The 12,685-nt window shown below is 44.1% G+C and overlaps 1 protein-coding gene across 5 annotated transcripts in view; it reads left to right on the top strand.

The window, feature by feature from the left end:
- The first annotated feature begins 715 nt into the window (after window positions 1-715).
- SLC23A2 (solute carrier family 23 member 2) overlaps window positions 716-12,685 on the top strand; it is a 122,224-nt gene continuing 110,254 nt past the window's right edge. For 2 of the 5 annotated variants that reach the window (XM_019644621.1, XM_019644620.1), the window contains exon 1: window positions 1,558-1,656. The gene's annotated coding sequence lies outside the window, so the exon portion shown is untranslated. Of the gene's footprint in view, window positions 1,064-1,106; window positions 1,264-1,557; window positions 1,657-12,685 lie in introns of those variants that run through there. The other 3 variants (XM_019644622.1, XM_019644623.1, XM_019644625.1) reach the window with 3 other exon arrangements.

Here is a 12,685-nt window from a genome sequence, read left to right as displayed (position 1 = left end):
TGACTTCTGTCTGAGAAGATTTCAACATCCGAGCCTGAGCAGGACACATAGTGCTCAAAAAAAAAAAAAAAAAGTTTGGCTGGAAAATGCTCTCACTGGTGTAGCAGGGTGGTGGGGATGTTAGATGTTGTACAGGGCAGTGTGACTGTTTTTCTAGGTGCTAGTCACAGAATCTCCATCTCTTATATTCTCCATTTTCACTAGAGATCAAAACACTTGGCCTTCCAGTGTGTATTGAATTTTACGAGCCAACTTACATATTTTAGTAATACACATTATCACAGAAGTAAATGGGATGATACGTTGGTGATTCTCAAAGACATAGACCACACCTCCCTAGTTTACAAAATTTCCACAGTTGCTGGAGACACACACACACACACACACACACACACACACACACACACACTGACATGTGCAATACCTATAACTTAGAGTCCCCCAAGGCTGTAAAACAGGCAGAACACTCTGATGATAAAATCTGCTCCTGTCCATGTGAGGTCAGACATCGTCCACAACTCTCTAGCTCTCTCAAGAGTTGCTTGGGAACTAGCTATCATTGGGTTGCAGTAGCAACCTCGACAGTAGTTTCAAGATGGAAGGTGCTAAGAGAATGTTAATTATTAGTGGTGTGTGTGTGTGTACTACGTATTCAGATGGTCTTCAGCCGTGCCTCGCTGAGTGTGATCCCCAGGGAGCAGCAGCATCTGCATCACCTCCGCACTCGTCAGAAATGCAAATACTGGAGCCTCACTGCAGACCTCCCGCCTCAGTAGCCCCGGAGGTGGGACCCCGACATACGCGTCTTAATGAAGCGCTCAAGGTGAGGCAGCGATGCGCTAACGGTCCTGCGCCACGATATCCCTGCAGCCTTTCCGCTCAGCGGCCCTCACCCAGCGGCATCACCTGGGGAGGGAGCATTTTAGAAACGCAGCATCTCGGGCTGCACCCTAGATCTGCTGAATCAGAACCCGCACTTAAACAAGATCCCAGGACATTCGAGTCTGAGACGCCTCGTTCTATATGACCGTGTCTGAATAATATGATGAGGACCTCTTCGCCAGTAAGTTAAAAAAAAACAAAACAAAAACCCTGCGGGCCTGGAGAAAGGGTGACATTGCCTTGAGACATCCAACCCACTAAGCCCAATGCCCCGCAAGCTGCTTGATTCTCTTCACGGAGCGCTGACAAGGCTCAGTGTCAGGCAGGGTAAAAAGGGGACACCAGGAGGGGGAGACTCCCGGCGAGCGCGCTGCATTCCAGGTGGGTCCCCAGGAGCAGGTGTGACGGGGAGGAACGAGAAGGGGGGTCGATTTCCACGCAAGAGAGGAAAATAAAAGGAACGTGGGGGGAGCGGCACAGAGAACCCCACGGGGGCAGAAGGGGGCGAGAGCCCGGCGACGCTTGGCCGCGCGTTCCGGGGTGAAGGGGCACCCTCTGCCTGGTGGGGAGGCCGGAGGGCGGGGGTCGGGGGCGGGGAGGGAGGTGGGTCCCAAGGCCGGCGCGGGGGCGGGCGGCTCCGCGGCTCCCCGCCCCCGGCCCGCCCCTCCGCGGCGCCATTTTGCAGGCGGCTGTCTCGGGGACCAGAGGCAGAAGCGGTGGCGGCGGGCACTGCGGCGCTGAGGCAGGACCGGAGCCCAGCGAGCTTGCAGCCAGGTGAGAGCCGGGCCGCCGCGCCCCACGCCCGGCCCACGGGGCCGCTCTTGCCGGACTGGGTCGAGAGGTGCCCGCTGCGCCCACGAGGCCGACCTGGCACGACCCCCGCGTGCTGTCACCCGCCCTGCAGCGCGGCCTGCGGTCCCCTACCCCGGCCGGCCGCCGCGGGGCCCGTGGATGCCCGGCGACCTCCAGACCCCGCCGGGCCCGGCCGGGGCCCGGGGCGCTCACCGCTGTCCTCCGCCGGAGCTGCAGCGCGCTCGGGCCCTCAGGCCGCGCCGCGGGGAGTCAAGTGGGGTACCCCCTTGACCCAGCTGGCTGCCGCCGCCTCCTCCCTGCCCTTCGGCCCGCGCGTCCTGGGGTCGCTTTCCCCTTGCTCCTCCGCAGGAGGTATGCAGGGCGCCCGTGCGCCCCCCGGAATTCAGGGCCATCAAGAAGGGCAGCGAGCGGCGGGGGTGCGGGTGTATGTGTGTGTGCGTGCCTCTTTTTCCATTTTTGCTTTCTTCTCTTTTACAAAGGCTGCGCCAAGTAATTTTAGAAGCAGCTGCTCCGACCCCAGGCCCTTTCCATCTGGCCTGTCCCCTGGGGGTCGCGGGTTCCCCTTGTTGCCACCGTGCTGGAAAGAGAAATTGACATTTTCTAGTATGACTACTTTAAGGGCGCAGAATTTTCTCCTTCCTTTGACTCTGTAAGTCCCCTTGGATGGGTAGCTGACAGGAACTGGGCCTGCAGGCTGGGGGTTTTAAGCATGACTGATGGGAAATTCTTGATTGTCAGGGCAAAGGGTAAACGAGGGCAACCGAGGTGGAGGAAAGTCACCCATAAGGGAATTCTGGGTCTGGGGCGTTAGCAGTAGTTGCTACTTTTATTCTTGCAGTGCTGGGAGACCGGAGGTGGAAGATGCTGTTTTTGCTGACGTTTGGGTCATCCAGTGTGCAGAGAAGCCTGGGGATGTGCGAGGACATGGGACCTAGAGTCCCGAGACAGTCTAGTTTGAGCTGTCATTAGTTGGCCATGTGACCGCCCTCCGCCAGTTTCTTCCTTTCTAAAGGCGGAGGCTAGAATCAGGGATGGCTGGAACATTTTTATTATGGTTTTGCATTTGAATGCTGTTAGCCAGGGGCCTCACGGTTTCCAGTTGTCTGCACCTGCCTTTTAACCTTCTCACCTGACTGTGCCCACCTTACCCCTGGTGTTTGATTCTGGTGAGATTTATAAAGGGCCTTTCAGCTAAAAAATTCCGAACTCTGTAATGGGTTATGGTTGACTCTGTCAGGGTCACTTGTGAACCTGTCACTATTGGTCTCTTTTCACTCATCCAGAATTTAGTAGTTTTTGGGCACCGGCCTTTTAAAAGGCCAGCAGTGGGCGTGCACAGGATAAGCCCTCTTGGCACACCTATTAGTTAAGAGAAGACTAGCGGGTGTGTCCAGCAGGCTACCCATTTCACCTGACAGCCTAAACGTGAGCTATCTGCCTTCTAGACTTCCTTTTGCCAAAATGGCTTCTTTTTTTGAACACCAGGACATTTTTCTTTTGGTTTCTTTGCTCGGAGTGGGGAGTGATTTTTTTTTTTATAAGAAACTAGGTATTTCAAGAACTTCATATTGACAGTTTTCTTTTCCCGCAGATGGTCGAATGGCAGTTGTGCTTCCTGACTGTGGCACAGTTAATTGAACTGCGTTTTAGTGTCTGTTAGGATGTTTCAGAAATGCTTATGAAAGTACCTGGCTGGAATGTTGGAGAGCGTTTTGCCAGGCTTCATGCTACACTAGCTGTTCCATTTGTGTAACAAAGGATAGTGGACTTAGCATTGCAGAAATGAGGTAGGTAGCCCAGGATCAAGTTCACGTAGCCTTACATCAGTCCATCCACTAATTTGGTGCCAGATGCTGTTGATCAAATCATTGTTGATAAAACCCAGCCTTTTGCTCTCAAGGAACCTAAGGTTTGTTTGATTTTGGAAATCCTGAGTAGGCTATTGCCACCCTCTTCAGCGTCTCTAAAGAGAAACCTGGGCTCCATTTAGGGTCTCATTTCTGGCACCACTGGGTAGCTTAAGGAATTTCCCCATTTTGATTAAGGGAATTAAAAGTCGGTTATAATTTGCAGTTGTATAGCGCTTTGTACTTGTAAATGAAAGCTTTTTAAAAACGTATTTTTATTTAATCCTCTTAGGCTTTTTTAATTTAAACATTTTACAGTTCTTCCCTGACCTGTTTCCCTGGCCTTGCCTATAAAACTCCCAACACACTAGTCCCAAAGCCGGATAACCTCATTAATTCATCTTCACTCCCTGCTGTTCTTCCAGTTATGCTCTCTCCTCAGAGAGCCTGTGTCTGGGCTTCTCTTTTATTCTTTTGCTAGGAAACATTCCTGCTCCAGGTTAAGCTGTGCATTACTGCCATGGGGTTTAAAACAAGCCCTTTGTGTGCTTTATGGCACTCTCTTCATCTTCTCCCTGGCTTTGCTATTTCTAGGCTGTTATTTTGTCACAGGTTTGAGATTGTGGGCTCTCCAATAATTGAGGTCTGCTTGCAGCTTGTACTCTTCATAGGCCTGCCACACATTTAACACATTTATTGAGAGGCTACTGTGTGCCAGGCAATGCTTTGGGCGCTCCAGATGGAGATTTCCTGCCCACATGGAGCTCACACATGGCTAGGGAGGCCGACAATGAGACTTGGTGCTCTGAAGTAGAAGCTGGTAGGATTTGGGGTTATTAGGTGTTGGGGTGGGAGCTGAAATTTTAGAAGGGGTAGACAGGGAAGACCTGAGTCATCTTGGAGTGATGTTATGGAGGAAGTGAGTCATCTGAGGAAAGGAAGAGCAATCCCAGTAAGGAAACAGCATATGTAAAGGCCCTGAGGCCAGAGGAGGAGAGCATTTACTGTTTGAGTTCAGAGAAACAGTGGGAGTTAGATGAGATGTGTAAGGCCACGTGGCATGCGGTAAGGCCTGTCGATTTTACTTTGAGACAGAAGTGGGAGCCCTTGGAGGGTTTTGAGTAGAGGAGTGATGTGGACTTTCTGTAGCTTTTAACATGGACATGCTGATTGTTCCTGTGTGAGAACAGACGGAAGGCAGGGAGAGTAGGGTAGGGCAGCAGGACTACCAGCTAGCGCAGGGCTGAGGGTGGTGGGTCAGACCTGGAAGATTGAGGATTGGGGATGGGGAGATAGTGAGAAGTAACTGGATTCTGAGGTGGGGCTGAGGAGATTGCTGATGGACCAGATGTGGAGGGTGAGAAAGAGTTGAGGGCAATGTCAAGGTTTCTGACCTGGGCACCTAGAATGAGAGAAGCCATTATGCCTGTGGAGCAACTTAGGGTATTTACATTGCCCCGCGCTAACCTGACATACCCAAATGCCCAGGTAAAGGAGGGGCGGATGTGTTGGGGAGGTCCTCCTCCATGGAAATGTAAGTCATTTTGGGAATGCTCATTTATCTTTGTCTTCATTCTCATCTCTGACTTCAGGTAAGTCCTTGACCTTAGGTCTAGGTGTGTCCTCTAAGATCCTCCATAAAAATTTACTCCATGAAGGAGAGTTCTATCTACTCATTTATTCATTAACCACTTCGTGCACCATTTAATGGTGTTGCATGTTATGCAGCCCTAGAATCTAAAGATAGCACAAAAAGCAAAAATGTGGATTCATCAAAAATGACTCTTGCCCATACCCGAAATCCCAAGAAATGTGGTAGACGTGAACGGTTTCATCCTGGACCATCACTTCATCGCAGAGGTCTTGGCATTACGACTCTGGATGGTCTTCTCCTCGCTTCTGATGGAAAACACTGCTGGAACGCGGTTTCTCATACATTCCATGGTAGCTGGGATTTCAGCCTCAAATTTGGTCTGGCTTTCTTGTCCCCTCTGTAGTGCTGACTCAAATCCTTTGTGTCTCCAAAGGCAAATCACTGGCTGAGAGGCACAGCCTCTTCCTGGTCTATCTAACATGATATATGTCTCCCACCTGAGAGTTTCTCATTCAGAAGGTCTGGGGTGGAGCCTGGTAATTTGCATTTCTAACCAGTTCCCAGGTGATGAGAATGCTGCTGGTGGAGGAACCACCAGCCCCTGTTTTTGTAAATCCAAGTTTTGTTGGAACACTGCCATGCCCATTCAAGAGATCATTTGACCTGCAAGCCTAAAATATTTGCTTTCTGGCCCTTTATAGAAAAAGTTTGTTTACCCTTTTCATAGCAATATATATAAGTGATCAGTGCTAAAAATTTTCTGTTGAGTTAATATTTTATTAAGAGCTCTTTATATATTAAGACACTGCTTCACAAATTATTCCAGCAAAGTATGGTATGGGGGAATATATGCATAGTTTGAAGTGTTAGGGAGTATAATAACATGACATTTCTTTTTTAAGTCTTCTGTTTTATTTAAAAATAATGAGAATTAAAAAATTCTATTCCAGAAACCTCAGTGCTTGGTTTAATATGAAACATTTTTCCTCCTTAATCTTTGAGTAAAGTTGATGCTATTAGATATGTTGTAGTTGATCCTACTTTAACTGTGTTTGAGAAATATGCTATTAAGATTTGCATTTTTTGGTCATAAGTTGCAAATATTAGTTCGATGCTTTGACTTCAAACATGTCAATCTTTTTCTTTCCCATGCCTTCTCTACCGCAAGACTTTATAAATATTCACCTATATTTTCTCTTAGTTTTTCTTTTAAAGATTTTATTGGGGAATTGGGGAGGAGGACTAACCAAGTTGTTCTTCAGTCTTCATTGTGGAGGGCACCAGTTGCCATCTGGCTTCCTGACGGTAGCTCGTGGCCTCTAAACTTAAGGTGCTGTGTTCAATCTTAGTTGCTGGTGGGCATAGCCACCATCCCATGCGGGAATCGAACCAGTAGCCTTGTTATGAAAAGCACATGCTCTATCCACTGAGCCATCTAAGTGGCAGCTCAGCTCAAAGTGCTGAGTTCAGTCTTAGTTGCGGGTGGGCATAGCCCACCATCAAACAGGCAATCTTGAAGTTATACCAGCTGAGCCACCCGGCAGCTCAGCGACAGCTCAGCTAGGGCGCAGAATCACTGGCCCATGTGGGAATTGAACCAGCTACCCTGTTGGTCAGAGCTCGCGCTCTTGAGCGAGCTCTTAACCAACTGAGCCACTCTTCCGGCCCTCTTAGGTTTTTTTTTTAATATTTGGCTACAGTTAATCTAATACCTATTTATGTATGAAGTAAGGATTATTTTTTCCTCTACATTTATTCCAGCACCATTTATTCATTAATTCAGCCTTTTCTTAACTTAAAATAGCTCCTTAATCATGCTGAATCTTTAGATCTGTCATGGGACTTATTGTTTTGTTCCATTTATCTGTCTATTCCTTGACCATGACCTTGCTATTTTCATCATTATAATCAGTTTATAGTAAGCTTTACTATCCGGTAGTGCCTATGCCCAATTTTTAACCCCAGTATTTTTCTTTTTCTTTCTTTTTTTTTCCCCCGGTATTTTTCAATTTAAGGTTTCAAAATAATTTTTAATGGAAAATTTCATTAAATGTTTAAATTAATTTGGGGAGACCTTGTCATTTTTATAATACTGAATTGTTCTGTCACAGCATGAAATTTTTTTTTTTTTAAGATTTTATTGGGGAATTGGGGGAGGGGAACAGCGTTAGAGAATCAGGGAAGGGGAACAGACAGGTAGACAAATTGCTGTTTTGTTCTTCAGTCTAGTTGTGTAGGACCGTTGCTTCACTGGTCTATGTTGGTATGATCATTGCACTCTTCTGGGTGAGCAATCGGTTGCTGGTCATTGGTCGGCCGCTCATGGCAGCTCTTGCCCACTGCCGGCCACTCACGCTGGCTGCCAGCCACTCACGTAGCTCACCACAGCCCACTGCAGCCCTTCTGCAGCCTACGCCGTCGCTGGCGACTCACAGCAGCCCAGCTCCAGGTTGAGCTGTTGTTCATCATCTTAGCTGTAGAGGGCGCAGCATCACTGGCCCTCAATGTGGGATCCGAACCGCGGCCCTGCTGCTCAGAGCTGGCACTCCCAAGTGAGCTCTTAACCAGCTGAGCCACTTGGCCAGCCCTGAATCTTTTGATTTATGCAGATCTTTTATGTCTCTCATTTTTCTAGATTTTTCTAATATATGGTCTACAGATTACTTGTTTATTTTTCCTTAAAGATATTTGCGATTTAGAAGGAGACTGTTTTCTCTTGCTTCTCCCTTCCCCCCACATATACTATTTTTTAACTGGTAAAGGGCAAGGGTAAAGAAAGTATACTGCTGGCAGTCTGTATATCTTATAACTGACCGCCTGTGTTATTCAGGGTAGTTAATGTGGCCAAAATCTGTGTCCTGACAAAATACAAATTTATTTCTTGTTCACATTTTTCTGGGTGGTTCCTTCCCTAAGTGATGAGTTGGAGAACTAGGCTCCTTCCATCTTAGAACACAACTGACTTCAAATGTGGCCTCTCAGTTTGCCATGGAATTTTGTGCATGGAATATTTTTTTATGGGCCAAGCTTGGAAGTAGTCATATTTTTCCCACTCTGTTGGCCCCATTCTAGAATGCCAGGGGTGGTAAGAAATAGCCATTTTGTGTGTCCATGAGGAAAATGGAATAGTACTGTATCTGCTATACCACCTAACCAAGCTCGGTTATTCTTGTTTTGCAGTTGATTCTCTTGAGTTTTTTGTTTTGTTTTTTTTCCATGAAAGTGAAAGCGATTTATTGAAAATAAAGGTACACACTTGAGAGGAAAGTGTGGGCAAACTCAAAGAAGAGTCGCAAGTCACTTGAGTTTTTTAGTAATCATAATTGCTGCAAGTGATCATTTTGGTTTTTTCTTCTTATAGTTATACATTTCTTTTTCTTATTAAATTGTACAGTACTTAGAGAACAGGTTTAAATGTGACAATGGTCCTTATTATCAATTTTTATTGGAATGAAATACTGTATATAATCTTTACTAATATTAAAGAAGTGTACTATTTTCAATGTCTTTTTCACTAAACTTCAGTATCATACATGGTATTTTTGAATGAATGAAGTTTGTCACCTTGACACCGACCCTGGAATTTTGTATACCACAGAAATTCTTGGTAGAATCTGTCCCTGTTATTGTGGTAATTTTCCAAGTAAGTCCAATTTCCCTTCTGATTTGAGGATGGCCTCAAATTTCTTGCCAGGAGGAATTATATGAGTTATATCTTTCAGGTTTATTCCAAGGGCTTCTGTTTTCTAGCCACGCTATCATATTATGCAACTGCTGGCATATCTTTTGTGTCAGGGATTCTGACCTGCAAGTCTTTGAAAGTGTTTTCTCCCTAAGAAGTTTTGTGGGTTCTTGTTTCTCTTCCTTTTTTTTTGTCCCTGTGAAGATAAACTGAATACGTTAGCAATACCAATCTGGCCCTTTCTGTTGAAGTTCTCCTTTTTGCCCCAGCTTCTAGACATGGAGCGTGAGGCCAGCCAGGCCCTGCGTTTCCAGGCTGCCCATCCTGCAGCTTGCATTTCCCCTGTATGGAATGATTGGTACAAAGTGGTGTTTGCACCCTCAGCTCCTGTGTTCGCAGTCCTATCTGCTGTAGACTCTACCAGCAGGGGCCTGAATGTTGTGGGAGCAAGAAGCTCCCCTAAACCCTCACAAGCCTGCGGTGGTGCAGTGGGCTAGGGAATCTCATTACTTCACTCATCCAATTCACTTTTTCTAGTGTTGAGTTCAGCGCTTAGGGTGATGCTCCAAAGTGGCTTCAACTTTTTTTCAAATTTCTGTTTTCAACTCTGAGATCTTATACATAATTGTTGTGTTTGTTGAACAGGTCAACTCCTAAAATACATTTGTTGGGTTTTGTTTTGAATGACTTTTCATTGATGTGTGTGTATATTCGTGTGTGTATCTTAAAAAAATTTTCCACAAAACCCACATACAACCTGACATGCTGTATCTTCTGATATTTTCTATTCCAAATTCATTAAAAAAAAAAATTGTAACGCCCTAAATTGATTTTGTGATCTGGTCATGAAATGCGTGGCTCTGAGTTAAGGCCTTTGAGTTGGAAAGGTTATTTATTCATACTATCCTATGTTAAAGGAACCAACCACATGAGGTTCTGTGGGAATGACGGGAGCGACTCTTGACACAGAAGAACCTTAAAAAGAAAAAAGCTTTATTGAGGTATAATTCACGTAAAGCTTGAGATGGAAGTCATATTGAGATATAAATCCACCCTTTAAAAGGGTATGCTTCCGTTGTTTTTAGTATATGGTGATGAGTTGTATAATCGTCACCACTGTCTAATTTCGGAACGTTTTTATCACCCCCAGAAGAAGCCCCTTACCTATCAGCAGTCACTCCTCATTCTTCCCTAAGCCTCTGGCAACCACTAATCTGCACCATTTCTACAGATTCGCTTTATCTGGACATTTCCTATAAATGGAATCATACCATATGTGGTCTTTCGAGATTGACTTTTTACCTAGCATAAGGTGTTTGTGATTTATTCATGTTGTAGCGTGTAACAATACCACAGTTTGACAAACCAGTTGACGAACATTTGGGTTGTTTTTTATATTTTAGCTATTATGAATAATGCTATGAACATTCATGGACATGTCTTTGTGTGATCATGTTTTCAGTTCTCTTGGGTAAATATGAAGGAGTGGAATTACTGTGTTAGGGTAAAATTCTATGCTTATGATTTTGAGTAACTGCCAAACTTTCCAAAAGTGGTGCGTCAGTAATATGTGATTTCTCTGCATCCTCACAAACTCGAGTTGTTGTCTGTTTTTTTGACTATAGCCATACTAGTGCATGTGAAGAGGGATCTCATTGTGGTTTATATTTGCATTTCCCTAATGACTAATGAGGCGGAACACCTTTTCATGTGCTTAATTGGCCATTTCTTTGTATGTCTTCTTGGCAGAAATATCTACGGAAATCCTTTCACCATTTTTAAATTGAGTTATCTTTTTATTGTTGAGTGTAAGATTTCTTAATATATTTTTCATACCATTCTCTTATCTGATGATTTGCAAATAATTTTTCCTGTTTAATGGGATGTCCTTTCACTTTCTGATGTCTTTTGAAACACAAAAGTTTTACATTTTGATGCTGTGCTGTTTACCTGTGTATTTTTTTGTTGCTTGTACTTTTGATGTCATATCTAAGAAACCTTCACCCAAGCCAAGGTCACAAAGATTTACCCCTATGTTTTCTTCTAAGAGTTTTATAGTTTTATCTCTTAGAACCATTTTGAGTTAATTTTTGTGTATGGTATGAGGTAGGGGTCCAACTTCATTCCTGTACATGTGGATTTCCAGTTGTGTCGGCAGCTTTTGTTGACAAGACTGTTCTTTCCCCATAGATTGTCCTGGCACCCTTGCTGAAAATCAACTGACAAGATCGCCTGTCATAAATGTTAAGGTTTATTTCTGGATTCTCTGTTCTTTTCCATTGATCTATTTGCCTATTCTTATATCAGTGACTACACTGTCTTAATTACTATAGCTTTGTATTAAGTATTGAAATTGGAAAGTGTGAGTCCTCCACTTTACTTTTTCAAGATTGTTTTTGGCTATCCTGGGTTCTCTGCATTTCCATTTGTATTTTAGGATCACTTTGTCATTTTTTGCCAGAAAGGCAGATGGGATTTTGATAGTGATTGCATTGAATCTGTAGATTAATCTGGGTAGTATTGCTAAGAATTACATATTTTTAACTGAAGATTTTCATGAAATCTAGTTTCTCTGTCTGTCTCTCTCTCCCTGTCCCCCTTTCCCCTCTCTCTCCCTGTTCCCTGTGCCTTGCTCCTCTCCTCCCCCTCTATTTATCTACCCCCCCCCAAAAAAAGCTGTTCCCAGCCCACTGAATTGATTTCTTTACTCACTCTTATGTGTCATTATTTATTGTTTGAAAAAATGCTTCAAGTCATGGTCCTCAAACTTGAGAGCAAATTGGAATCATTTAGAGAACTTAAACTACTGTCTACTCTCATCCTAGAGACTGGGCTGCAGTTGACCAGAGCACAGTCTAATAAGCGTTGGGATTTTTAAAAATCTCCCAGGTGATTCCAGTTTGTAGCCAGGTTTGAGAACCATTGCTTTACATAAACTTAAATGCAGCTATTTGCTGCTTTTAAAACCTGTGCATAGTTGCCTGAACATACATGGGATGGAAATGTGCATAGCTGTAGATCCCCATGTATGAAACATTTGGTCGTTTTGGTGAAGAATGTATTACAGAGGTCTGTTTGTGCACTTTCTCTTCATTTAATATGATCACTGACATTGTTCTCCCGAGAAATAAAATGATTTTGCTGTTGACTTCCCCCTGGGTATTTGTAGTTGTCCCTGGTCTGCAGAGAGAGCAAGGATAGAGCAGAGAGCCCCTGGAGAGTGCCCCTCATATCTCAGGAATTTTTGTGTCTTCTGCCTTTTTGCTATAGGAAATGGAATGATTTGGGAAGAATATGCAGGAGATTCACAGCTATTTTAGGGATGGTTATTTAAGAACACAGAGCTATTGGTTAGAATTACAATTGAAGTAAAGAAGATATTGGTCAGAATAACAGGAACAGTATCTAGAAGTGGGACTGGTATCCTGTATTAGAATATTAGGATTGTGACGAAAACTCTTACACCTAAAATAGCTTATTTTACTCATTAAACATTCTTTTTTTTCTGGTTTACTTGAAAGTAAAATTTCTTTGTATGTATGTATGCACACATGCACACACATATATTTGTATTTGTTTTAAAATAGAGATCATACAGGGACTTTTTAAATCTCTTTTTTTACTTAGCAATATATATTAAGCATATGACTAAATCATTAAATAGCCCTTTAAATCATAGTTTTTAACAGCTCATTTGTGCTGAATGCATCACATTTTATTTGACAAATCCTTCTGTTGTTGGGCATTTAGCTTATGAGCCATTTTTTTTTGCTGTGGTGAACATAATACAATAGTGAACAGCTTTGTACAGGAATCTATGTGCATTTTTCTGATTATTTCTTTAGACTACATTTTTGGAAGGGTCAT

The sequence above is a fragment of the Hipposideros armiger genome, unplaced genomic scaffold (genome assembly GCF_001890085.2).
Source record: "Hipposideros armiger isolate ML-2016 unplaced genomic scaffold, ASM189008v1 scaffold_89, whole genome shotgun sequence".
Classification (NCBI taxonomy): domain Eukaryota; kingdom Metazoa; phylum Chordata; class Mammalia; order Chiroptera; family Hipposideridae; genus Hipposideros; species Hipposideros armiger.
This window is presented reverse-complemented; position numbering and strand designations above follow the sequence as displayed.